General features: G+C 39.8%; 1 long non-coding RNA gene across 1 annotated transcript; it reads left to right on the forward strand.

The window, feature by feature from the left end:
- The first annotated feature begins 2,955 nt into the window (after positions 1-2,955).
- LOC141803874 (uncharacterized) lies at positions 2,956-9,461 on the forward strand. The gene is made up of 3 exons (XR_012599613.1): positions 2,956-3,071; positions 6,997-7,261; positions 9,229-9,461. It is a non-coding gene; the product is annotated as an uncharacterized LOC141803874 (long non-coding RNA).
- Positions 9,462-27,817: the final 18,356 nt, after the last annotated feature.

Consider the following 27,817-nt stretch of genomic DNA (forward strand, 5'->3'; position numbering starts at 1 on the left):
AAGTATAAAAAAACATCTCTGCTTTATCACCTCATGTCTCGACACAGCAGTCTTAATTCTGTTATATGCGTTAAATTTGAAATTTTTATTCATTTTTCTGGATATTGTTTTTTAAATTCATGAATCATGTTGCCTTGGATGATGAAAGGGACTCAAAACAGCCTCTTAATCTTTTGACTTTCTTTCTTTCCTTCCTTTTTTTTTTCTTAAGTCTTGTTTGCTGGCAAAAGTCAAGGAATATTTTCCACTATTTGAACAATAAAGGTTTGTTCTTACTTTGAATCTTGCTAAAAAAAAATAATAATAATAAAATAAAAGGACAATTTTTTTTACAGATCTGCAAACAGTTATGTTTCCTAATTACAGTTGTGGCTGTACTGTACCCATTTATGTGTATTGACTTATGGCTGCAAAAATGACTCACCTAAAGAAGCAAGTGATGATAAAACCTTTAAAGTTTGTTCCATTGTGTTTTAAGGATATTTATGAGCATGGATGAATCTTATCACACATCAATAAAAAGTATGATTTCTTGAGTTCTGAAATTCCCCAAAGTCCACAGAAGCAAAACAAATGAAAGCAAATGCAAAAATGTCTGAGACAAGTCAAGCTGAATGTATACAAGTCTTTCTTACATGTAGCAGAGCGTTAACAGTGCTGCTGGAGCTGCCTGGACTCCCCGTGCCCTCCAAGGTGAGCTCTGTCTCCACCAGGCGAAGGGGACCATGGGAAAGCTCACAGGCCGATTAATCACGGCTAATGAGCTGGAACAGTGGAGCTCGAGCTGCCTTCCATGACCATCTAACCTCACAGGCACACACACACACACACACACAGACACACATTCTCAGGCACAGATATAATGTCAGACACAGACCAATGTGTGAAGGGCAAAACGACACACATTATATACATGTTGTGCTATTGTGCGATTAAATCAAAACATATTTAGGGTTAAATAAGAAAAGACCATCTTTGAGGTAAATAATAAGAGGAGATATATATAGTAGATACATAAATAAACATGCATATATTTTACCTTTTAAAGAGCAGCATTGTTAGAAAAAGTGATGTTACAATGATTCTAAATAACAGAATAAAGCACAACATGGGTAAAGTAAAACACAAAACCAGCCTGCCAAATTTCTTTCTTCAGTAATGTTCACAAAAATTCCAAAGTTACCGTTTTGCATTCACTGTTCTTGGCATCAAAGTGCCTCTGAAGCCAGTCGGTTACAACGAACAAAGTTTAAACAAACAAAAAGCTGAGCGATGAATGAGCAGAGGAGGAAAACAGAAATAAGTGATGTCGCATATAGAAAGTGACGAAAGACAAAACTGATGTTGATAAATCCACTCCAAAGTATTTTTCAGTGCTGAAAAACATGCCATGCAAAAAAGAAGCATGTATGACCCTTTTATATATCTGTGGGTAAGAAATAAATGCCTCCTTTTACCAGGCTCTTTAAATCTATTCTTTACTTTATATATGCTCTCCCTAATACCCAGTTATCACATAAAAAAACAAGTGAACCAAAGTGGTGTTAGCACCAAAAATAATAAAAACATCACTCCTTTTAAGGCCTTTCATGCTGCAGCTGTTATTATTTCATGTTACATATGGCAAAGCGTACATAATGTGGTTTCTCGACCTCTCTCTGGCTACCGAGGAAGCTACAGCTGTGGGCCTCTTACTGTAACCGTAATCCTTGTGGCACATATATCTTCACTGACGCTTGTGAGTGCACATTACAGTTATCATTCCTGGAGTCACATATATCTTAGGCTCCACTTCTGTTGCAGTGTCCCCTGTCCTTGCACCCTGGCAGGTGATGCAACTGAGACAGCATGGAAGGTGATTGTCATTTAAATGCCTGCAGTTCAGAAAATAGATCCAGTTGTTGTGCGATTATGGTCACTGCTGGCGGAGGGTGAAGAGAGTGCGGTGGTGTATGTGTTATACAGAGGGGTATACAGTCTGTAAATCATCATGGGTATTCTATCTGACAACAGCAGAAGTACTGAAGCAGTAGGTGTGGCTTCAAGCTATGAAATCATTTCACAACAAAACGCTTTTGTTTGCATGTTTAGCCTAATGCCCACATGTTCAATAAGAAATCTGAGCCTACACACTGCACTGTGGAATGTCTACCTGAGCAGTGTCACATTCACACACTCCTGCAGATGCTACCCTTTTAAAGACACACCTGTCCAAGTTTTAAAGCAACCAATGGAAACTTAAGTTCAGGTGGTTGGGTGTGGACGTTCTTTTGTAGGGATACATGCATTTTGTTGGAACAATTAAATGCCCTTCCTGCTAATTGGCACCAGAGTTACTCGTCAGTCAAACATATTTGTCATATTTGTACTGAATTTAGATCTGAAATGTGAAATCAAAATTGTGTCAGAGCTGTAGCACAACTAGCCACTTCTAGCTGGGGATAAGCCTTCAGATAGCAGCTACTGCCATACTACTGTAATGCTCTACTACCTGGATGTAAACAAGTCAAAATAGCATCTTGTAGTGCTGAACTGGGACAAGCATTTGGGTGTGTGACTGCAAGGAGAACCAAAGACTGGTGGCTCTGCTAATGTTAGCTACACAAAGCCAACATATTTGATGTTGTTCACCATCAGACACTATGATCACGTGTTAAGCATTGTCTCTAGAGTTGTACTTTAATTCCATTAATTTCTCATAGAAGTCCCTTTATAGGAAATAACTTGGCTCAGTATTACCATCAAGCAAAACATCCTCTGTATTCATACAACTTTAGGATTCTCAAATCAACTCACGCTTTTAGTTTCATCAGTGTGGGAAGACAGGAGGGTGGGGTGACCTCTTTCTCTGTTTCTAATATCTCCCCAAAAATCCCCGCAGGCAGGATCATCTTGGGTGTTCCAGGGTGGACTCTGGTGTTGTTATATTTAACAGGTTCCCAGCACAGAAAGCTGGGAGAGGAAAGAAGAGGGAGGACTGAGACAGAGAAAGAGAGCTGTGTGATGGTGAGCTGGCTGCAGACTATCTGCCTGACCTGGAGGGAAAAAGCCCCCTCTGTGCATGGCTCGAGGTGAGATCTATACCTTGCCCTTTCTCTTCCCCTCTCACTTGCCTTTTTCTCAGTCTTGGTAGGGAGGAGGGATGTAGGTAATGAAGCTTAAGTGAGCCTGGTGTCTGGTAATGTAATATACACAAAGCCCTTGTCAGGTCTGGATCCAATAATGTGTCATTTACCACGTCTGGAACAGATTGGCCCAGATGATCGGAGTGAACCTTTGCCCGGGTGAAGAGTGCTCAGCATCCCTCGGCCTGGAGGCCTTACAAGCAGGCCCTTGACTCACCCCATGTCCCCTGCACCTTTCACCCCCGCTCACCCATCTCTTGTAAAAGTCATGCTCCACATAAGATAGTCCAATCAACAATTGTGTGACCATGCTGAAGCGGTTGCATCAGCTGTATCATTTGAAGCTTTAGGAGTTTTTTTTTGAAATTATATTGTTGTTTGCAGTTGCCTATGGATAAAATCTTGTATCAAGTGTAAAATATCGTCCCTTTTTACACTTCTTCTCAGATTTATTTATTTATTTATTTATTTTTTGGGGGGGGGGTGCCAAATTTTTTAATCTGCCTCAGCTTTTTATTTCTTCCAATTACATTTACTTGACACATCTTTGAGGCAATAACAAAGTACAACAGCTAAACATTGTCCCTAAACCTTACACAAAAACTTTTCAAAACAATCCCAGCCTAAAAAAAATGTTCCATTCAAGAAACAGAGAGCAGGTGTACTTGACTATCACAGTTTGCTGAAAGGCATCTGTTAGAAATTTAAACCTCCATCAGTCCACTCATTATTTCAACCAAAGAAGCAGAGCGCTGAATTATGTTCACGGTAAAGTACAAGAGCAGAAGTTCAAATGTTGCTGGCTCCCTTGGGGTGTGATTTGGGTATTAGAACAAATGATGAATGGGTTCTTGTATCGCAGGTTTGGCAGAATTTTGTTGGTGTATAAGTGCCACCTCTGCTTGTGTTAGCCACATACTCTACAAACATATTTGGACATCATATACCCATAGATTTTGTGTTTAGCTGTGTTAGATAATTTGTGCTTCATTTTGGCAGTTTTCTGAAATTCAGCACACTTAATAAAGCTGAATCAATGAAAAACATTATTACAGGGATGCCACAGGGATCTATCCTTGGCCCATTACTACTACAATATAGATTAACATTAATTTAACTCCAGGTTCATTTTTTTAGCATCACTCTCTATGCAGATGATACAATTATACATTTTTCTGACCCCAGACTCATTCCTACTTTCCTCTTGCATCTTGGTTATCTCCTTTATCTCTATTGTCTTGGTCTGCTTTCTGATAAAAACATATTTATACAAGGTTTTTTTTCTCTATTTATGTTTTAAGTATTTGAAAATTATTACATAACATCAAATTTTCTATCATAAAGATGGTTTATATCAGCCCCCCTCTCAACCTGACAGTATTTTTAAACATTTAGTCAAAAAAAGGAGTCTAGTTTCGTGAAGCTTATGTTTTTACAGGGTTCAGGGTGGCCATACGGTATGAGATCATGTTGCTAATTACTGGTAGTAGTGGACTGTGTTTTAGAAAAGCAGCTTATCAGCAATTTGTAGAGAGAGGGCGAGTGCATTTGCTTACAGTGGTAATTACCAACGCAGGGGCTGGTGGAGTTTTTGCAAGTGCAGGTCTAGAAGGGCATGTGTGTGAATTTACCACTAGGTCTCTGGTTGCCTGGGTCCTGGGTACAGCCCTCAGCCCACACAGAGAGCGTGGGGCCTTGGAGGTCCACAGCTGTGGATGAGAGAAGAAAAAGGCAAGGAGATATACTGGGTGTGGAGGTAGAAAGTTTCACTTTAGTTTACAAAGTTTTCCTTGTTTTCCAGGAGCACTGCACTGTAGCCTTTTTCCCCAGGACTGATCCATTATTTCATATATGTGTTGAAAACCTTTTTTAGGTCGTGGGAAGAACCCTAAGGTGAGACTTTATAACTTTAAATTCCCTCTGGGAGAGGAAATTCAGCAAATCAATGCAATTTTGACCTAGCCAGCAACAGAGTAAGAAAGAGGAAATATTTATGTCTTGAATCCCCCTCCCATCCTATCAAGCGCTCCAAATGTGCAATGCTGTGCTTACCAAGGCAGAGTCATTCTGAGGCCTCTGAGGAGTACTGTAGCTGCCCTTTGCAGCACTGACTCTGATTTAGTACCGTTAATAAACGTGATGTAGTGCTTACAGCAATTGCTCAGACAGGAATGTTTCTTTTTTATATCTCTTTTTCATACCTGAGCACAGTTTCACATGTTTGTATGTGACGCTCAGAGAAAAAGAGAAAATGTGGGGTGACATGGTTTATATCAGCCCCCCTCTGCTTTGGTTATTCAGTGAGAGGACACTGGCTAATCTGGCAGGTGGAGCAAATCCAGGTTCTTGTTAGAATACCATGAGAAGAGGTTCGTATTTAACTAACTGTGTAAGGTTTAACAGGATTTCTCAGTAATTAAAAGTTTGTTTGAGCCGCTTCAAAAAATTGCAACCATACCCAACAAGTAGGATTTATGGTGTGGCTGCCAGTTTCTATCTGGCGCAAATCTTCTAGCAACATGCTCCCGGCACAGAGCCCACATGGCCAGCCACAGCTGGCTCTTATTACAAACCCATACAGTAGCCATTTTTTTTCACTTACCCCCCTCCCTGTTTGGTGACGCTTATTAGAAATGTAACATACTAGTCTGGGAGTTTGTTACAGATTTATGCGTCACAGGTGCTCCCTCTAAAAAGCTTGCAGGGGTGCCGAACAATTTGTGGCAGCACAACATATTTACATGAGAGAAGTCCAGAGTGGCTACCACATCTCTAAAACTAGATGGACTGAAATTGGAACTCTGTTTCTGGATTTGACTCATAGTGTATGAGAAATAAACAAAATATTGCACCGAAAATTGGGATTTATCATAAATAGACTTTTTCTTTATTATCCTATTTTAATGTCTGGAACTGTTGCCAGCAGGTAAGTGTCATGTAAGGCAAAACACAGCAGTGAGTGAAAACCAGGAATTTAACTCTACACTTTCATTAAATTCAAGTTTGGACATTTTTTTCAACTGGCACAAATACTATTGTAATGTGATTTGAATTGAAAAAAAAGCTCTAAATGTAGCACTTATAGGAGAGCAGAAATGATCACTTTGAAACTTCTTTAAATGCCTTTTAATAACAGACATTTGAACTTTTATGTATGTTTCAACGTAAAAAATTGCTCACTTTTTTTTTTAAAAGTTAAAGCAGGATACAGCTTTTTAAAATGACAAATCATGAAATTTGTTGAGGTTTGTTATCTCAATGTGTTGCTCTTTGCACTCAGATACAGCATGGTTAAGTTTATTTGCCCAACTTTATTTGAGGTGACAGTTTCATTTGTGAAACACAAAAATACTAAATTCGCTCTGTTAATGCATTTAAAATGCTATAGGTTTAATGTAGCTCCATGTGTTTTGTAGAAACATCCTCACCTCCCTGTTTTGTTGGGTTTTTTTAGAGCATGTTTTATAGCAAACTGAAACAAAAATTGTTGTAATGCGAGCGCACTCCCCATGTTGTAAGGATTGTCTGTATTGGAATGAATTTCTAAAGCTGCCTCTTGATGGACTCTGACTGGTACTTGCTGTATCTGCTGCCTATCTGTCAACACCACATCTCCAAAGCCTGAGTGTGTGTGCCACGAGACTTACAGTGTGGCTGCAGCCAACACGTAGAGGAGAAACACCCTCCTGGATCCCAAGTGATGCCTGCCTCTGAGCAAGCAGGGACTCATCTCTGGGAGAAAAAAAAAAGCATTCTTGTTCGTGCTGCACAACATGTGACCAGAGGTGATGAGTTCATGGACTAAGCTTTGAGTTGTAAGCCAGGCTCTGACAATGTCTGTCTCCTTCCATCTTTGCCTCATGTTTCACAGGCCGCTCTCCCTCAGAAGTGTCCCTCCCCTGCCCCTGTCTGGACTCCTCACTTTGTCTCCACGCTCAGCTACACCTCTCCAGTTACTTGGCACCACACCTCCTGGTTGTTATCCCTCGGCCTCCTCTCCTTTGACTCCATCCCGCCCTCACATGCTGAGGGGGACACACTGAATGCCTTTAATGTGGCCTTGGCCCCGTGGTCCTCCTGCCTGTTGGGCTGATCCTGGAGCAGTGGGTCCCCCTCTCCACCCTGAGTGATTGATGGTAGGGATGCCCTCTCCTCTCACCCTCCACGCCCCACCCCCGGCTAGGCGGACAGCATAGCGTTTCATAAGCTCATCTGTGTGGCGCCCACCTCAAACGCAGGCACCACTCTTGTTTCGTCCCGCATGACTCCCTGGGGGTCACACAAAGCATGTGTGACCTTGTTTTAGCCGGCCTGCAACCCCATTTCTGCAGCACCCTCACTGTATAGTCACTGTCATTGACTCCCTTCAGTAAAGCTACTCACTATACTTCTTGTATTCCTACTGAATTGATAGCTAAGCACAAGTTCTCCCACGTGTTCATGAAGATCTGCTAAAACAATGCATAATTTTTTTCATGCATTTCAAAAATGAAAAAATGGCATAGGAAATAAAAGTTGGTCTTGTATATTAGAGCAAGTCTCAAAGCAAAATAAAGTTTTATACTGCCTTCATCTTTAATACGTTCTGTTATGTTCTATGCACCATTACTTCTGTAATGATTTGTTTTTGTCCAGATGCAAATACAGCACACACTCAGCCAGCAGCAAGCACCACAACTCTTTAAAATCAACGTAACAAGCATCTTACAAACTGAGTTTGATGGTGTTTTGCCCAAACTGCTTCATATCAATCAAAGGCCCTCAACTGGATTCAGGATAAGATTTATGTTAATCTTAATGGTTCTTTAGGATCCCAGATTATGTTTAAAGGTAGAGTCAGCAGGATTTTCCAAAAGAATAAAATATCAACTTTCAGAGAAACAATCCTGCTCAATCCTCACTTCTCTATACATGTGTGTCAGTGTCTGCCTCAAACCCTCTCCTCTACCTGTATGTTGATGTTTTAGTGTAAATGGGACATTTCTGGGTGGGGAGTAAGCACGGTTCAATCAGCCAATCACAGCCCATCCAGTGCTCAAGTGACTTAGCGTGTTGATTGACAAGTGGAAAAAACTATTCTGAGCAGCTGTGATAGTGAATGTAGCATGCAGCAAGAAAACCACAACCAGAGTGAAACAAAATGCCAAACAGATAAAGCTTTTTCCTTACCGAGGGTGAAGTTTGGCTTGACTTGGCCTTGCTTTCAGGCACTTGGAGAGCAGCAGGGGATAAAGAACGACGCAAGTTGGTTTTCTGCTGAGCAGAGGTGTTAAATCACCTAACCTAACCCACATGAAAACACGGTGCTGCAGGTGATTGCTAGGCTACTAAATGTGTTCACGTTGTTGCGATCAGAGGTAGTGGGTGTGCGTTGCTGTTTGCACTGAGCCAAGGAGGAGGAGCCCAGTCTGAATGTTGTGTTTTCTAACAAGTAACAAAAATTCCTGCTGGCCCTACCTTTAATATCTCTGACTTTCTATGACACAAAAAGGTCTTAGGAAAAGGTCTGTTAACAATGGTCAAGGTTTGGTTATGTAATGGGACATTTGGCTAAGTCAGGGGATAGTTTTGTGTTTAGGGAAACATCATGATTTGGGTTGAAATGACTGCTGATAAGGTTAGAAGACCTTTATCATCATGGTTAAAATAATAACTATGGGGAACAATTGTGGTCATGCTCAACAAAAAGAAAATGTGAAACATACAATGGGCCAACCTTTGGTTGACCATCCATCCACATCGAGCTCCTCCCTTTGTGAACTTTGTGGTTCAATCTATTTTCATTCTTATTCCTCCCTCACTCTGTGCATCAATTCACTAAAATGTAACCTACATTCACATTCGCTGAATTTACGTATGTTGATGTTTATCGAACGGGAACAGTTTCATTATAGGAAAACATCTATGCACTTCTGTAGGGATTACACATACACATACAAATGCAACAACGGCAAAAGAAAATATTTAATTCTGATGGATGCTGGAGGTAAGAATTTGACTATTTTGAATTGTTTGAATCAGTTAATAAGTCCTCACTCACAATTGCAATTGGATTTCAATTGATGTATCATTTGTTTCTTGTCCCTCTCACCCTTTCATCCAGCTGCCCACCTTACCTTAACCTCCCCTCAGGAAGCCGGGAGAGACCAATCCTCCTCTGCATGTACGACATTCCTGGCAGGAAGGAATCTGAGGACACTGATCACCTAATCTCTCCGACTGCAGCAGCACCTGTCGAGGCAGCACTAGAGAGGAGTGGAGAGGGGGGGTATGTTAGATCAGTGGCAGCTCTATGATGACCTGATACATCTCTCTGTGTATCAGATGCTGGCAGCCATTTGACAACCACTTGTAGATCTACACAGACAGGATAAATCATGGGGTTCAATAAAATCTATCTGGAGCTATTAAAAAGTAAAGGAAAAAAGTCATTCTGTCATCATTTTTTTAAAACTTCACTTCTATTAAGATATCATTTGAATTCTGTACCATTTTCTTTACGATACTTACCCTTATAGGATCCACTTTGAAAGATTTTATCTTGGAGATGATATCCCAGAGTTTCCTGGAAACTTTTCAAGCAGCCTTTTTGCCTTGAGGGCAATGCAGAGGGAGTCAGCTGACCCAAATGAAACCAGATCGTTCATGTAAGAATAGAACACCAATGAAAAGACATACAATATAGTCTATGAGGCCTGCCTGACAACCAATCAAATTTCTCACCCAGCTGTCCCCGTGGAGCCCATGTGTTCAGAAGAAACCTGAGAGACAGCGAGCAGGGACATGAATCACCCAAGACGACGCTATGGCTGCTACAGCTTAACTGTCACTAGAGGTGTCTGCATTGTTATTCTGTTTCTGTAGAGTTCACGTGCCAGTGTCGCTGGAAAAGTAGTAATTAGCATAGCAGCAGTTTAACATTCTGTTGTTAGGCTACTTATTAGCCTTAGTATTACAGGAGAAATTAACATGTTGAACAAGAAAAGCTGTATCAGTTCATTGACTATCAAGCTACGAACAAAATGCAGAGCAAACACAAATGCTTATTTTAACTTGATATTGTTAGCATGATTTAGCATTTTGTGGTTGGTTTAGCAAATCAAACAACTCAACAAATTAGCATGATTTTATTAAAACATAATTACTTGTGTGGTAGAGACGCTTAACTCTGGAACATGTCAGTTTAGCTTACAGGCTAATTATCACACAGGCTACTTCCTTAACAAATGCTAATGTAGATTTTCAAACTTGTTTGGATAAACTAAAATGATTTTTTCTAATGCATTGTGAATCTTAGTTATGCTAACATGCTAAAATATGGTTATACATTATATTGCATATACAGCAGAAAAAACAACATTGCCTTGACTATCACCAACTTAATTTGAAGAGTGAAGAGCATCACATGGATGGCATGTTAGCACATGCTAATGACAGGGTTATTTGACACATACCTGCTCAGTAGAAAGCCACGTTAGCCAAGTAGAAAGTCGCGTTGCCCTTCATCCCGAGCTGCTCTCCAAGTTCCCAAAAGTGAGCGAATGTCGAGCCAAACTTCACCCTCGTTTAGTGAAAAGCTTCATCTGTTTGGCATTTCACTTAAGTTGTGTTTTTCTTGCTCCGTGCTACGTCCACTATTGTAGCCACTAAGGATAGCTTCTTACACTTCCACAAATCGACACGAAAGGTCACTTGGGTACTGGGTGTGTTGATGTAACCTGCTTACCCTCCACCCAGAAACGTCCCAATACAACCAAAAGTCAGCACACAGGCTGAGGACAGGGTTTGAGGCAGACACAGTCACTGACACATGTGTACAGAGGCCCAAAGGTGACAACTGACCAGAATTATCCCTTTAAAAGTTGACATTTTATTATTTTTTAGGAAAGTCCTGCAGAATATACCTTGAAAAAAATCATACAAGATTTCTTTTTGTTTCCTGAACTTTATTATGAGAGGAGTATCATGTTTTGGTTCATCTTGATGAATGACCTGTAATGCTCTCACAGTGAGATTGTTAATGCAACCAGAGGAGGTCCACATATTCGTCTTGTCCGAGCTTGTTCTAACTAAAACAACGGTTCCTTTAGATGTCTCAAATCTCGTACAGCATGAGCCACAGCCTTAATGTCAGACAGAGCAACGCTGCTTTGCATGTACCCTGATTATTATCTGCTACACAAATTGCTAGCAGCTGGGTTGTTCACGGCTGACAACCCACAGTTTATGTATTGAAACTTTTGGAATGTGGACAATTACCACTTTCTCACATGAAGTACAAATACAGTTTACACTAACTTTTCTCTTGAAAATCCAAATTTTAAGAGCTTTATGAGTCCCTTGGGCTGGTTCAAGAAGAGCAGATAGAGGATTTGCAACATGCAGTTCTCTGGTATTCATGCAAAAATACCTTTTCCTCACATGTTCCACATAAGACGGGCTAGTCTCTTACATAATTGAGTTTCAACAAGGCTACATGTAAGTAAAATATGCCATACCACCCACCAGTAAGGTCTCCTGAAGGTTAAATTTTACCAGACTCTTTGCTGGACTGCTGTATCTCTGTTGTGATTTAAGGGTCACAGAAAGAGGAAACCACAATGAGGTTAGTCGCCGAATGGATGAACTCCCAAAAACTTGCTCCTCAGAGGTTTTTTTGTGCTGACGATTGTTTGCTGATTTGTCACAGTGAAAAATATGTTCAAGCCGACCATGTTTGAGAGTGAATGTCCAACTTGTGGGTGGATGAATGTATAATTTTGAGTTTTATTTCAGGAGTGTTGAGGATTGATCATTCAAGGAGACGGACGCCAAGTACAGCTTTCTCATTCTACGATGATTAGCCAGCAAAAGTGGATCTAGCACTAAAATTACCTGATAAAAAAGCTCACTCCAGATGGAAAATTGCACTGTTTTAAATGTAAAAGTGTATTTTCAGTGGAAAAAGGAAATTAAGGAGAAGAAACAGACTAAAGGGAGTCCAGTTGTCAGCTTGTCTAAAGCTGGTGAGCACCGTGCGAGTGGTCGAACAGTTTAACCTATAATTACCACAATTAAAATAATACTCATATTAACAAAGAAAAAATTGCTTCCAAATGGTCTTTCACATGCGCAAGAAAAGAAAACACATGGGCACATTTTTTACTTCAGAGTTTTGGCAGCAGAGCATGACATGTCAAATCTGAATAAACCTCGCATGAAAATGAGTTACACGCTGGTGGTGTGATACCAAACAAGACGGCGTGCACTGTATGACAGTCTGACTCTCACTAGAGCGTCCCTAAGAAAGAAAACCAGTGTTTCTGATAGTGGACTGTGACCTTTTCTTTCCCCAAATCACTTTACTAGACCGAAGAGGCAAACGACTTTAATGTGTCTGAAAGCTGTGAGAGGTTCGAGAAAGTTGTTCATGGACCACAGACTAAAAAGGTCAAGGAGAGGAGCTGAAGACAAGCTGGGAGCTGTAACACCCTAAGATGTGCCTTGATGCTTGTGTGTTGTCCATGTTTGATTCATAGATTGATCATTTCCATTCACACTTGAGTGGTCTCTCAGGACAAAGAGTTATGCTACAATGGAGGAAATCCACTAAATATCGCACATACCAGCCTGACGTGTCACAACTTTTTTTGTGTGCGTGGAAACTTGCAGGGGTTGACATCAAAGTCAAAAGAACACCTCAGAAATCAAAATGTCAGCCGTATGCTCTATAAAAGTCACTGGACCCCTCACTCCTGTGATGAAGAGAAACAAGGGAGACTCCAAAGTCAACACAATTTTCTCTCTTTCCCCTGAAAAAAAGCCCACTTGCAGGTTTTGCCCTCGCAGTAAGAGGAACGCTGTTAAACGGACCTCCAGTGGTATTACTGCTTTAAGACTTTTTTTTTTTCCTTCTGGCAGAAACGACCTCATGTCCAGTAAGAGCCCTCCCAGTGAAGTATTGATGTAGAGGTCTGTTTTTTTCCAGACGAATGTGAGGGAGTGATCAGAGGAGACCCGTGGACAAAATCGCACTGCTGACCCTCAACATCAGTGATTGATGTCAAATGTGACCATGAAACCCAACAGGGGTTGTTGTACTTCTGACTTTATTGGCCACCATGTCAGGCTGTGTGTTCTCTGTGGTAAGAAAGACCTGCTTTGCTGCAGCTGAAGTCTTTGTACTTGCACGCTGCAGACACATCTGTACAGCAGTCTAATAATACATTAGGGTTTGGCAGTTAAATTCTTGTATAGGCTATTTATAGAGACAACAGTATATAGAGTAATTCTCTTAGAGTAATTTCAGCTTGAGACATATACAATCTAATTTCTTTTTTGTTATGAAAACAAAGAAAAAAATGCTTTCTGTAATCCCCTTAATCTGCTTCAGGCGTATTAAGTGAACACATGCTCAAAACTTATTGGAATCATGGGATAGTAAGCATTAATTTCTTCAAAATTCAACCATAACATGTTCTTTTTTCTGCCTAAAATTAGCCTGAGAGCAGCCAACAGCAATTAATAAGCATGACAAAAAGTCCCCATGCGTCACTCAGCCAGCCATTCACTCCCAACAACTCCCTGTGGTGTCTCCACAATTTAGAATTATTATACCTCCCTGACTTGAAAAAACATCGCAAGAGAACATAATTTAGACAGAAACTGTGCTCTCCTTCTTTGGCCAAAGAAGTTAGTAGTTATATTTTTTGTGTTGGATTTAGAAGATTGTGTTAAAAAAATAGGTGGGTACAGACATCGATGCCATCAGGCGAAGAGGAGAAATGAAATGGTGCTGAGCTACTTCAGGCAGACGTCTCAAACTGTGCTGCTATACACCTCACATGTCCCATTTGTCATAACTCTTTCTCAGTCATGTCCTCTGCCCCTCAATTCACGTTCTATTTAAACTGGAAATCTCCCATCTCTCTCTCTCTCTTCTGCCCTGCATTTGTATTGCTGCATGCTCTTTTGTTCCCATGCCACCTCAGCATCCACCTGCAGGCCTTGCTCATCACTCCTTAATGTCTCCATGGAAACTTATCTGCAAAGAGTGATGAGACCAGAGCCTGAACGCCAAACATGTAAACGTATTCACTGCTTCAATAAACAATTCAAACGGAAGTTGTCTAACTGAGATACACTTCAGTATGTTGCACCCTTGACCCTTCAACGCTGTGATGTACAATTATTCAGGTTTGACAGAATAATGACCTCTCACATGTCTGTTTTTTTTTTGTATTACATGTTGTTGATGCTGCCTTATTTTTTCTGAAGCTTCCTTACAGACAAAGAATCACATAAATTCTGCAGTTCTTGCAACATAAATATGATTTTATCCCAAGATCGAGGGTTCAGGACTGAGGTGGCTCTTAGCTTGGGGACTAGAGGGTCAATGGTCTAAGTCCTGGTAATGCAAGAAAAGAGAGAGGTGTGGATTAGAGGTAGACCGATATATCGGCTGGCCGATATATCGGGCCGATATTTGGACATTTGTCTCTATCTGCCATCAGCCGTAGTTTCTTTTAAAAAGCCGATTTTTGATCCGTTGTATAAAATGACGCAATTTTTGGTCAGGCACAAAAAAGATGAGCACCTCAAACTTGTGGAACCACTTGGATACATTACATACTTTTGTTCAAATTATATTAATAAGTTTAAATTTCTTTTTTGACATTTTAAGAAGAGTGTGAATGTTTACTACTGCTTGTTACATTGTGTGTTCACTCAGACAAAATATTTCATTGTTTTGAAAGCTGAATAAATGTTCAGAGGACTGGACACGACTTGTAGTAATAGATTTCTTTTAGTTGCTCAGAAATTGCTGCGTTTCACAAAAATGTGATAAATATATAAATATATACATATTTAACACAATCGGCCTGAATATCAAATTGGAAAAATCGGCTATGCATATCGGCATCGGCTGCCCAAATTTGGAAAGCATCGGCATCGGCATCGGCCCCCAAAAAACCCATATCGGTCGACCTCTAGTGTGGATGCCCTGTGGCTAAGTGCTGAATCCTTGAATGTGACTTCTGTTCATTTGAACAAGTTCAGAGGATGATGTTTGTCCATGCCTGTGTGTATTTGTGGCCTATGTGTGTGAAGCATGTTGAGACACAAAATAAGAAAGAGGAGTTTTACCTCTGAGTTCATCAAACTTTCTTCCATGCCTCATTCTTCCTTCTTTTCCTCCTCCTCCTTCTTCTTCCTCTCCTCATTCTTGTGGGTTTATAGTTGTGCACAAGCATCTCCATGCGTCAGCTGCAATATATATAAAAGAAAGAAAAACAAACAAACAAAAAAAAACAGCACAAAGAGAAAAGAGAGGAGATACAAAATATTAAGTCCTGTTATGCACCATTAATTTAAAAGATGAACTTGACCTGAGAGTCTGAGCCAACATCTCCTGGCATGAAGATGGGTTCCAGTTTGAGTTCACGCCCCATGTAATATGCATATGATATTGTGTACAAGTACTCATGCTAACCAGTTTAGCCACAGTCAGTGGGTGGTTTTACCACAGGGACTAACAAACTTGGCTTGACTAGGGTGGGTCTTTGACAAATGTTGCGCAGAAAAAAAAAAGAAAAAAAGAAAAACACCTATCTGCTGCTTGACTTATGTGTTGAGACTGAAGGTCTGGATCATCCCACACATCACCATCCATCTTAAAGTCCACCTCCACCCTTATTGTACTTGAGCTGTAAGCACGTACAACAATTTGCAGACGCATAAATCCACATACAGATTGCAGAAATATCTCCACTTTCACACAATGTTTTTTTCTGCGTGTGAAACTTTCATATCAGCTTACAAGGCAACAAGGTGAATTATTGTTGTTTTTGAAATAAAGTTAAACCTATGTGGAAGAATATGTCTAACACTTGTATGAGTGTGGGATACTGCAGAAGCTGTGTAGAAAAGGCAGTGATGCAGAACTCAGTGTCCCCACAGTACAATGAGAGCAATGAGGGAAACACTGGCTGCATTTTTCTCCACATTTATGCATACTCAGAGAGGAGAAAAATGGCTCGGTGGTTTATAATTCCCAGATTTCTCTGGGACATACATTGAAAATGCAAACGAGTACAATAAATTCACCTTTAACTGCCTTTCTGGGAATTATCCACACAGTCTGGACTTCAGGTACTCTCATACTTTCATTAAAAGCCACATCATTTCTTGTTACAGTAACAATGTCCATCTCATAGAAGCTGCAGCGTGCGTGTAGTGAAACTGTGCGATAACAGCTGTGCTCTGGGACATTGTGGTTAAAACTCAGAGGTAATGAGTGTGTCAGGTTTTCACCAGTATCTCTTCACACCTCCCAAAATTAACCTTTTTATAGCTACGCTGCTGATTATTTTTCATTTGGTCCACCTTGTTTATGTGGTGCTGTTTCTGCCGAGGGTTCGCTTACTGAAAGATGAAGACAATGGCAGAACAAAAAGCCTTCAGTGTTGACGTTTTAATGTGGATCTCAGGGGAAGTTGGCTGGACCAGGTCAGACGGACGGAAAGAGGAAAAGTTTTGTATTATGGGTCTATAGCTTTGACTTCAGTTGTATTTTCCCAAAAGGAAAAAAAAATATTTGGGGTTGGGGGTGGGGGGTGAAGCTTGTTGCAAGCTCACAAATTTACACAGATGACACGAGCGGACATTTTTAAGACACATTCAAACAGTGTTAATGTTGATATAAAATCAAAATTTGAGGGCTGGACCAAATGGAAATCTGAAGCCTGAGTCAGCAAAGGTTAGCTTATCTTAGCATTATAATTTAAACACGTGGAAACAACTAATTATCTGCAATACCTCGCTAATTTCATGTGTAAAAAAAACAAAAAACAAAAAAAAAAAAACAAGATACGATGTCTATATGTGAGGGTTATTGCCTTTTAATAATGCCCTGATAGCTGTTCCCAATAGGGATGCACGATATTATTGGCACAATATCGGTATCAGCTGATAAAGGTTAAAAACACGTTTATCGTTATCGGCAGATATGAAAATTTCTGCCGATAGGCCCAGCCGATAAGGTGCTATTCAGATAGGATTATTATTATTTTCCATATGAAAAATAAGCTCCTTGAATAAAATGTAGCACTTCATTTATTTGCACTGCAGAGCTCTGTGTCTGTCACCAGGTTGTTACAGTAGCTCTAAAATAATCAAATGCAACTTGGTTATGTTTAAAAATGCATTGTACATTTAAAGTTCATGTGATCTAAAGAAATTATTTTTCTGTATTTCAATACTGAATGTCTTGAGTTTAAAAAAATAATACATTTCTCATTTATGATAAAATCAAATGTTTTTTGTCTTGTTTTATGTGTGTTTCTTAAACAAATAAGACCATCACAATTAGAGTAACATATAAATTCCAGTACAGGATAGACTTAGCTTTCTTTACTGTGAAAATAAACGAACAAACTTGTGATTATCGGTATCGGTATCGGTATCGGCCAAAAGGGGTTTCGATATATCGGCATATCGGATATCGGCAAAAATCCAATATCATGCATCCCTGGTTCCCAACCCATCTGCTAAGCTGGGCTAACAATCTAGTTGGTTTAAAGACAAGCGAAACAATCCTTCAAGAACTGCTGTGCCAAAACAACAGTGGGTTATGTGCAGGTGAATCGACCACCATTGGTTACTTCTTGGGTCATTGCTTATCCCCTGGTAACTTCCTGAAGTCACAAAATATGCTAGCTAGTTTCATCTCATCCAGCTACAAATGCACAATTTTTCAAACCAAAGCTTCTGTACAGAATTTGCAACCAGCAGATAATCATCATATAAGTGTTCATCTATGAGCTTTGATTTCAGCCAGAGTCTGTGTTTTTGTTTTTATTTGATAAGCTAGGCTAGCTGTGTCACATAGTTTTGCTAGGCTAATGTGACAACTGTAATGAAAGATCGTAAAAAAGAAAAAAAAAGAGAGAAAAGGCAGCCCCCAAAATGTACAGCCTAAAGATTGAGTTATCCCCTTTTTATTGGCTGCAGTCAAACTTAAAAATCAGAAGTTACTTAAATAAATTTTACACAAACATGTTTTTTGTTGTTGTAGCAAAATCTCAAAACACAGATTTCTATAGAAACATTATTTTTCTCTGAGAACTCAAGTATCAATTTTCTTTCTGCTTAAAAAATGGGGTATAACGTCATTATCAACAACTCAGTTGACATGAGTTTCCTGTGGCGCTGAACGCACCAGATTAGCAGAGCAGAAGAGGAAATGCAAGGAGAGCACTAAACAAAAACTAACCTGAGAGATTTTTCCTGCTTTACAATGACACAAGAAAGCGATTATGTTATTAGATTGTGGCTAGCGCAACTATAGCTCTAAATGTCCTGAATGTCAACAACTAAAACACCGCATGTTTTACCATCAATGGTTATTGATCAGTTGTTTCTTTCTTCCTGTCTTCATTTATTTTAATTTATCTAATTTCATTATCTTATTTTATTTTGTATCTTATTTTCTTTCCTTTTCTTTCTTTTTTTTTGAGCTTGCAGGACATCAATCAGCTTTGTACCCTGTTAGTGTCTTGGGATCTGTCCAGAGGAACCTGGCTTTGGAGGCAGCTGGAGCCAGTAGGAATGGAGACAGAGAAGAGAAAGCCAGCAGGAGAGAGTGCAGCTCTGTGCGGGGGAACTCGGGAGGCACTGGGGCGTAATTTAAACAGGCGACGGCTGTTGTGCAGACAGGAAATGAGAGGAAGGCTAGTTCCTGGGATGGGACTGAATTGGATGTTTCAAGACCCAGACCGGTATCAGAAAGAGGAGACTTATGTGGCGTTGTTACGGGTAACAGTAAGGTCATTGAGAGCACATTTCCTTTTCTGATCGTTGGGTGAGCTTGTCAGCGCCACTATCTTGGTTCCCACATCCCTTCAAAATCATTTCAATGGGTTGGATTCAAAGTCTGAAATTCAGACCGGAGCTGAATAAGACCTCCTGTTGCTGAGCTCGGCTCTTGTATGCTGACTGCTTTGATTTGAAGTTTGGGGCAGTTTCATCCGATGGAAGGAAGTCAAGTTGAAAAAGCAAGAATTATTCCAATATTACATCAAAAACATGATAAAAAAAGAGTAAGGACTGGTCTGAGAATGCCCAACGAGACTGGTTCTTTTTTAGTCTCCAGTTTTGATTTAAAACAGACTCACAGTGCTATAGTCAGAACCCCACTCTGCCGTACGTTCACATGGAGCAGGCAGGCCTCAGCTGCTCTGGACTGTGTAACACTCAGCCATCTTGTGAGTTCTCACTGTTCAACCTCATGGAGGGCAGAGTCCAGTGCCAGGCCGCCAGATTACTGCCCCTAATCAATCTGATTAGGCTTAGAGGGCGGACACCTCAGCTCACATCTGGACTGCATGCGCTGACTGTGAATCGGTTCAGTCTGACAGCAGCTGAGCTGAAGCATTCAGTTACACAGGAAGCCGATCCTGATCATTCTGTGACGTTGGTGTGTTCTCAGAGCTGGTGCATGCACTGTGTTGTGTTAGCGTAAACCAAGCCAGGTCCTGACAAATGAAGCAGAATATATACAATCATTTAGGGGTTTTCTTACATGTATTTGGTTTAAGGTTTAGAGCTGATTTAGGGTTTTAATGTGACAAAAAGCACTGAAAGAAAGTGTGGGAACTGAGTTATCTGCACTTTTAATGGGATCCCAACTGAGCTGTTCAAATGAATTAATTTATATAGTAAAATTTCCAAACACTCCCTCATGAGTTAATCTCAGCTGTGCCTAAATGATGGTGAAACACAAGGCCGCACAGTCCCCCTCACTTTCCCCACTCACAGGCAAGAATAACAGGCACATAAGTCATTCCAGGCCTCCTATTATAAACAGGTGTCACTTTGGTGATAAAAAATGACATCTTAATTCAGAGGCGAGACGCTTTGTCAGAGCGGATTAACACATCATCTCAAGCGATTTATTTTTATTGTGCCACCACCATTTGGGTGGAGGTCGAGCATGTCAGGAGCCCCGGCCTCGGCAGCTCCCGCGGGGAAGCTTTAGAGTGACACCCAAAGCCTGGATGTCTTTTTATGGATGATAAATCTGCTGATGTGAGAGACGTTTGAACCGAATGCGACCAACTCATTTTCAGCATGTGTGAGTGTGTGTTCTTTGGATGTAGAAGAGTTTGGGTTGTGTAACAGTACAGTGATTAAGATTAAGTTGCCTACAGTCACTGGAACTCCATGTGGAGTCAAAAAGAAATCTGGACAAGTCGAAGATGAGGGCATCCAAATCCACTGTTTTGCATGCAAAGGATGCAAATATAGATCCCTCATGGGAGGCTGGAGAAAACAATTGATGCATCAGAGTATTGGGATTTTAGTTTAACAATTTTAAATCTTTTTTTTTTGTTCAAAAATCTTTTTTTTTTTTTATTTATTTTTTATTTTTTTGTCAAACTGAAATCCTTCATTTTAGTCTTTTACTTTTTAAACTAGGCTGGAAAATATGGAGATGTCAAATCCCCTGAATAAAACCCCAAAACTGACGCATGTGATATACATTTTTTGGGACAATATGGCTCCTGATATAGTCTGTAGACATCATCATTCAACTTTTTCACATGGTCTGGTGTTAAAAAAGCAAACTAAAAATCTCAAAAATTGGAAATATTGAATGCAATTTAAATCCAACTTGTAAAAGACTCAAATCAGGTAAAAGCATATTGTACCAGCCCTATTAATTATGTTGCTGACAGGCTATTAACCAACATGACTTTATTTGGAATTTTTTAGAATTTTACTTTAGGGCTGACACATTGTTTGAAACACGTAAAAAGAATGCTGCATATAATATATTAAGTTTAAAATAATTTGCTTTTCTATATTTTTTTGTTTATTTTTGATCATTTTATTTTTTAATAAGAAATATCTCACTTTTTAGTCCACAAATAAATATCTAACATGGGGGATCAACAATACACACTCACATAATTCGAGTGGTTTAGCCGAGCATGCTGTTTAAGTATTATAAATTTTGGTGCATTGAAGAACAATGGTATGCAACTTCTTTGAGGATTTCTGTTCTTGTTTTGATAGGACAGCTTAAAAAAGACAGAAAATGTGTGGAGGGAGAGAGGTGTGACATCTAGCAAATTATATCAGAACCCAAAATTTGATTTTACAGCTGGTTGGACGAAGGTTGCAGCCTCTGTACATGGGGCGCCTACTCTTCCAACTGAGCTAAACTGGCCCCCACAAGATGCTCATCCTACTCATCATGTTTGAGAAGTCGGTTGAGTTTTAAAATAGACTAATTAACAGCTAATTATTCTAAGATTTTACAAATGAGTAAGGATTTTTTTGTTTCATTACAGTGACATATGCACTTGAGACTCCAGTCGGACATGTCTAAATTATTTAATGCAATGGTAAATTAAACAGTCTTTCCCTATTTCCAACCTGCTCATGGCTCATAGCTAATAAATGTGTTGAAATGTCCTTTCCTTCACCATCTAACAGCACAGGGGAACTGACAGGCAGTGACCTCCACAGGCCTGTGCGTGCTGTGTTTATGGACACACCCGGCCCTTACCGTCTGTTTCTTATAAAGGATATCAAACAGGGAGAGCTGCCTGAGCCACAAAGCACCTGTTTCCGACACTTCCACTACACGTGTTTGCCGCTGTGTTCAAAGGGCCTTCAGAGGATGGAGACACCGGTCGTGCTGCCTTTGGAACTACTGGACTTGTCAGATTTTAATGAAGGAAGTTTGGGGTTCATTTCTACCGTTTTTCGTTTTTACAAGTTTTAACAAGTTTTAACATTTTCCCATCTAATCTCATTTCAAAGAGAAAAAAATATTGGATATCAAGAAACTGAAAATGTCAGAAAAAATACATTTAACAATGTTGCTGAAAGCTGCCTGAATTGCTTCTTTGTCTTAGATAATCAGGCTTTGCCTAAGCTTGTTTTTAGATCATTTTTTAGCACTTTTTTTTAGGAGGTCAAAAAACCCATGCAACAGAATCCAGTAAAACCATCAGCTGTATCAGATAAAAGCCCAGGGCGACACACACCTCACAGATCCAGCAACAACTCCCTCTGAACATTACAGTATAATATTATGATGACACCGATAGTGCAGATGTACAGTCAATATTGTGGTTGTGAAAGGGGATGAGCCGGGTGTGATAAGGACAGAGCACAAACAATTTCAGGAAGGAGGCAGGATTTGTGTGTCTCACAGCTCCTGCTGTATGAACAGATACAAGCATTTATAAACACACGTGAAGTGATAAAGCCGGGCTCACAGAGAGGAGAGGAAACAGTGCTATCTCCTGTGTTTTTAGTAACAGCAGGGTGTTTCAGGTAGGAAGTCATTGTTTCTCTCCTCCACTTGTGTTTGTATCTGTGTCTGTGTGTGTGTTCATAGGATTTATGACACTTCACAAATCTTTCCGTACTGCTAAACACTTTTGCAGCTCTCACCAGCTGAACCATGACCAACATCCGATGTTTTTAGTTGTGTCATCTTTCAATAGGGAAAACAATTAAAACAGGCTGATATAAAATGACAGCACCATGTTTAAGCTGAGAGATAAATTGACGAAAAAGCAAACAAGAGTCACTGTGGGGTCCATTCACATTATGGCTTTGTTTTGTTTCTGTTATATTGTTATATCGTTAAATTCAGCTTTACTTCTGCTGAGTCCTGTGATGATCTGGGGAGGATGTAGATTACAATCAGCACATCACTGAGCACAGAAGGGGCCAGGCTCCTCAGGGAAACCATGTTACAGAAGTATCAAACTACATGCTTTATATGTATTGTAGTGAACAGTCTAAAAAAAGAAGTGAGGTAATAAGTAAATTTATTGGTTTCAACTGCTTAAGGTTTAAATTTGTCCTTCATGATGTTTAAATAAATTTTCTGAGGTGTGTTCATAACTTTTAACATTAGTAAATTTGCATTATGTCAGACCAGTGCTCATCTACCAACTCAAACCTCACCAAGCAGAGCTAACATAACCTTGCTCTTTATTTTATTGATAGACTCTCAAGTTTGAACAGACCACGGCAGAATAACTGCTGCATGTGGGTTGTAACACAGATCATCACAAGCCTGTGTCAGTCTCTCATTTAGCTTTCATCTGCTCATCTGTCCGTTTTCCCTAAAACAGTTAAGCTCCTGTTCCTGCTTAATTTCAACCATTTCGTCAGACTTAAGCAGAAAAAAGCAACATTTCAAGGTTTGAGATTCTCGTCCCTTGACAGAAAAATGAGTAACAGCATTAAAACTGGGTCCAAAAACTTCCAGTTGGTCCTACTTTAAACACGTCGTTGTGAGTGTCTGTGCATAGATGCAGTCTAAGAAGCCAGCTCTGCAGAAACAGGGCCAGTAGTTCATGACTGACAGCAGGAAGATAGCCAAGTTACAAAATAAACTGGCATTATGCATGCAGAATATTTTCCCATGTGCTTTGTGTTTGAGCATTTTGTAGTGGTTAGCAGAAATTACACACTTGTTGACCACTTTACCACTACACGCAGCTGTGCATATGTCTTGCGATGTCACAAGTAGAAACTAAATTGGACGCTTATTAATGTCATGTCATGTCAGCCACAGTTATTTAGCAACAGATAGCTCTGCGTTCAGTGGGTTGTTTGTCATCGGGATGTCAGCAGCTCTTTATTTGGTCCCTGTCCATGCAGACTCTGAACCATCTCCCCACAGGGGTAGTAGTACTCTGGACTAATATAAACACTATACAATGCTGTAGAACACAAAAACATTCATTGAAACATAGGCATAAAACTACTACCTCCTCTCCTCCTCCTCCCTTTTCCTCTGCCCTCCCTCCCTCAACCGCTGACCCCCCCGGTAATGAAAACAAGATGTTTTTATTCTCCCAGGACTGAGGGTAGCAGCAGTGCAACCCGAGTTAGGGCTCCCTCTCTCCTCCTTAGCATGGACGCTCTATAAATACTCTTACGACTTTCTTAAATATGTGACAAGAATACATTAGGCCAGAGTTTATGGGCACACATTTTGCTGGTGAAAGTAAAAGGAGTTGCGTAATGCAAACTTCCACAAGCCTGGGTTTTGTAGACCTGTAGAGGATCTCGGGTACTCTGATGGGTTGTTTTTTTTTTAAGAGGGGGCAAGTTTCTGTGCTTATGTGTGCGTATGCTTCCGTGTTGTATGCATTTAAGTATACAGTTTCCACTAAGTGAGGTGAGTATTGCTCCCAGACTCTGCACCTGATCTTCATTTTTCAATTTGTAACCAATCTTCTCACAATTGGGCACCAAATTCAAGCATAAACATGCCAGATATTCATCTTGTTTACATCAAAGCGCTAAAGCATCACTACACCCACCATGCACGACCTCCCTTAATTCAACCCTTGTCAGCAGCATCCCACCCAGACTCGCTCTGTCACTGCTTCTCTTCCTGCCGTACATTAGTCCTAATCAAGGTCAATGCGTTTTTGTTTGAAGCCTGCAATGTGTTGTCTCTGTGCATCGGGTGTGTGATGAGGATGGATGGAACTTTCTGTGCCACTTTTTGGGCACGTTTCCCCACAACCAGATGAAGTGGCTGAGCTCCTAAATAATCTGTGACAGCCAAAACCACACATCAGAGTTTTCCATTTGATGGGATCTTGTGTGCAATTTCAAACATGTGTGAATTCAAACTATGTGTCAACAAATTATCAATAAACAACAAAAAAAGGAACTTGCCAATCCCTACTGCCAGATATAGAGAAAAATGTAAGCCAGGTATGATGATGTTTTTTAAATATCTTAAGAAATAAAAAATATAAATGCAACATTTTACAACCCACATGACAAGAAACACCAGCTTCTTTCATATGACTTTATTTACGCAGAGACTTCCCTCTGGAGAACCACTACCACCATGTGAGAACACTCTGTGCCTTCTGGAGGAAACCTGGCTTAGCAATTAAAGCCAAAATCCCACAGTGACAGAAATCATGTGTACCTTCTGAGCCACAGCCATATTTAACACTTGACACTTGTGCACAATGAGACATAGAAAATACAGGCAATACAGGTCTTCTATACACAAACGCCATCCAGGTTGTTGTCTTTTTACAACAGTTTTACAGATCCTGATTAGCTCTTCTTTGTTAAAGACACAGTATGTATCAGATGGCCATACATTTGTAATATTGATTCTGACTGCTCAAAGCCTGTAACAGTGGTGATGAATTCTGATCAACAAAAGTAACACAACACACAACCTAACCACACCAATCACATCAACCCACGATAAAGAGTCCAGACACATTGTATCTCTGCCTGTTTCACCAGGAGGAGAAGCCTCACTCCTGCAAAATCAAAAATCAGTGGAGGAGTAGTGGAGCAAGATCCTGTCCTGCAATCCAGGCACAGGTTTGCAGGACAGCAACATTATCTTCAATAGAAAGTGTTTTAATTTAATTCTAGTTAAAATGTTTTTTTATTGCTTGTTTGTTTTTTTTGAGTCCCTCAAAAATGAAGACAAACGAAGACAAAAGGGCAATAGAACCATTTGTATGAGGGCTTTATCAACCGGCAAAATAGGAGGAACGATGCTTTAAAGTTGAATAAATAAATCATTGTTTAACCAATATTTTGTGCCAACTTGTAAATATTTTATTTCTTATTTCCTATCTTTTTTGGTAACTTGGTCCAAAGTGGGATACTGCATTGTAAATAGGTAGTTATGCAAGTTAAAATAAAAGGATGAGACAAAAACCCCTCTGAACAATACACTGGGTCTCATTCACCAATAAATGTGTAGAAAAGTTCCTACTCTGCGTACTTAATGTGTGTACGTGAAATTACTGTCAGATCCATGATGTGCGTACCTGCCAATTTTGTTCTGGCCACCTTGAGGATATAAGTGTATCAGAATAATTTAAATGGACAGGTGCAACATCAAAAATGTGACATTTTAAATAGTCATATTTTTATTGTACACTATGTATTTTATTTAAGATTTAATATTTAAGGCCTCAATTCCAAGGTTGTTTAATAATTTAAGAAATTAACAGTTTTTAATGTTGAATGCCATTAAAAGGCTTTTTGTTTTCTTTTACTTAGAGTCATTTAACTTTGCCCTGCATTTAAAAAAAAAAAGAGTGTGTTTACGTTATGTGATTGTCATCAATTGTGCATACAAGTTGTCTGAAGACATTTTTTTCTGTTTGCAGTATGAGAATCAAGTAAAGTAAAACTATAATGATGAGTACCAGTTTTGTGCTTCAATTGTACACACTGTTTAAACATGTATTTGTGTGTATGCACTGTTATTAAATGAGGCCCATTATCCCGACCTACCTGCAATGTTAAAACCCTGAATCCTGTGTGGGCAACTTTCATTCAAATGTACAACACAGGGGTTTATCCTCATACATATGTTTAATTTGAACCAAAAGTTGAACTTAAATGTACAGATCTTAAACAGTAAGGCAGGTCTGTCTGTATCAAACATGGACTACTTGTCTGTTGTATCTGTGAAGCTACATGTGTGTGCATGCCTGTGTCCTTGTCTGTGAGCTCTCAAGTGTGAAAGTGTGAGTGTGTGTGCTGTGATTGGCATGCATGTTTACAAAGCCGTCTCTCTACACATTTCAGGTCAGCTGAGCATCTCCATTGCTGCAGTCCCACTATTGTTCAATGCTTTTGCACATTGTAGCCCAGAAATCATTCAGCACTAACACACTCCACTTTATGTGTTTGGGAAAGTCATTGATCTCAATCAACAACCCATTATCTTTAGCGGGCAATTATCCACATTGTCACTTTTGCGTTTTGCCCCGTGACTCTGAGGTCACAGAGGCCTAGTGTAACTCAAGCTGCATGGACAACTCCCAGGCCTCTCGTATAAAAGAGAGTCTTCCAGGGTAAAGCACCCCCAAGGGGCCTTTCTACAAATGCACACAGAATGGCCAGTTTCTCTACTTCACTTCTTTATTGAACTGAAACTGCAGTGTGCCAAAGTTTAATAATGCCAAGCAGTTTACCTTTCCTTCACTTTAAAGGTAAGAGGAGCTCTGACTCTGCAAACCCAGCACTTCTTAACACAGCATCTCTGTTGTAACGGTGACTCTGTAGACAAATGTTTTTAAAATAACAACGTAACTTCAGGACACATGTAGCTGCAGGTTTTTATGCTGACAACAGCTTATTTCACTGATGAATAAGACTAAAAAGAGAAAGGCAGGATGGATGATCATCATTTCTTAAGAAACTGACAAAAGTTTTAGCTTTTTGCATGAGATGAGGACTGTGTTTACTTTATAAATACCTCCTTTAAACCACAAGTGCTGGACAACATGTGTACAGTTCAAGCTAGAAATGAACCACTAATGTGGTGTGCACATTTTGAAACACACGTTTTTCAAAAACACCGGCTGCTGAACTTCAACTTTTTGAAGAGCCAGCATGATGTTTACACACTATAATATCTGTTTCCCTTGTGTGAGAATAAACTTTCATTTCAGTTCAGACTGAAAAGTTTTGTTTTAGTTATTCATACTTTTTTTATTCAAGGCGATCATGGTATATGTAATAAATAGATAAATAAATAAATAAATAAAGATGAGAGTGAGCATTTCCTTGCCATGCAAGTTAGATTACTGTCAGACAATGATATATTGTGAGTTTAAAAGTTCTACTACTATCCTTAAAACTTTAATTTAGTGCCAATGCCATTTCTT

Source organism: Halichoeres trimaculatus, unplaced genomic scaffold (assembly GCF_033239565.1).
Source record: "Halichoeres trimaculatus isolate MK-OKI-2021-1 unplaced genomic scaffold, fHalTri1.1 fHalTri1_scaffold_15, whole genome shotgun sequence".
NCBI lineage: Eukaryota > Metazoa > Chordata > Actinopteri > Labriformes > Labridae > Halichoeres > Halichoeres trimaculatus.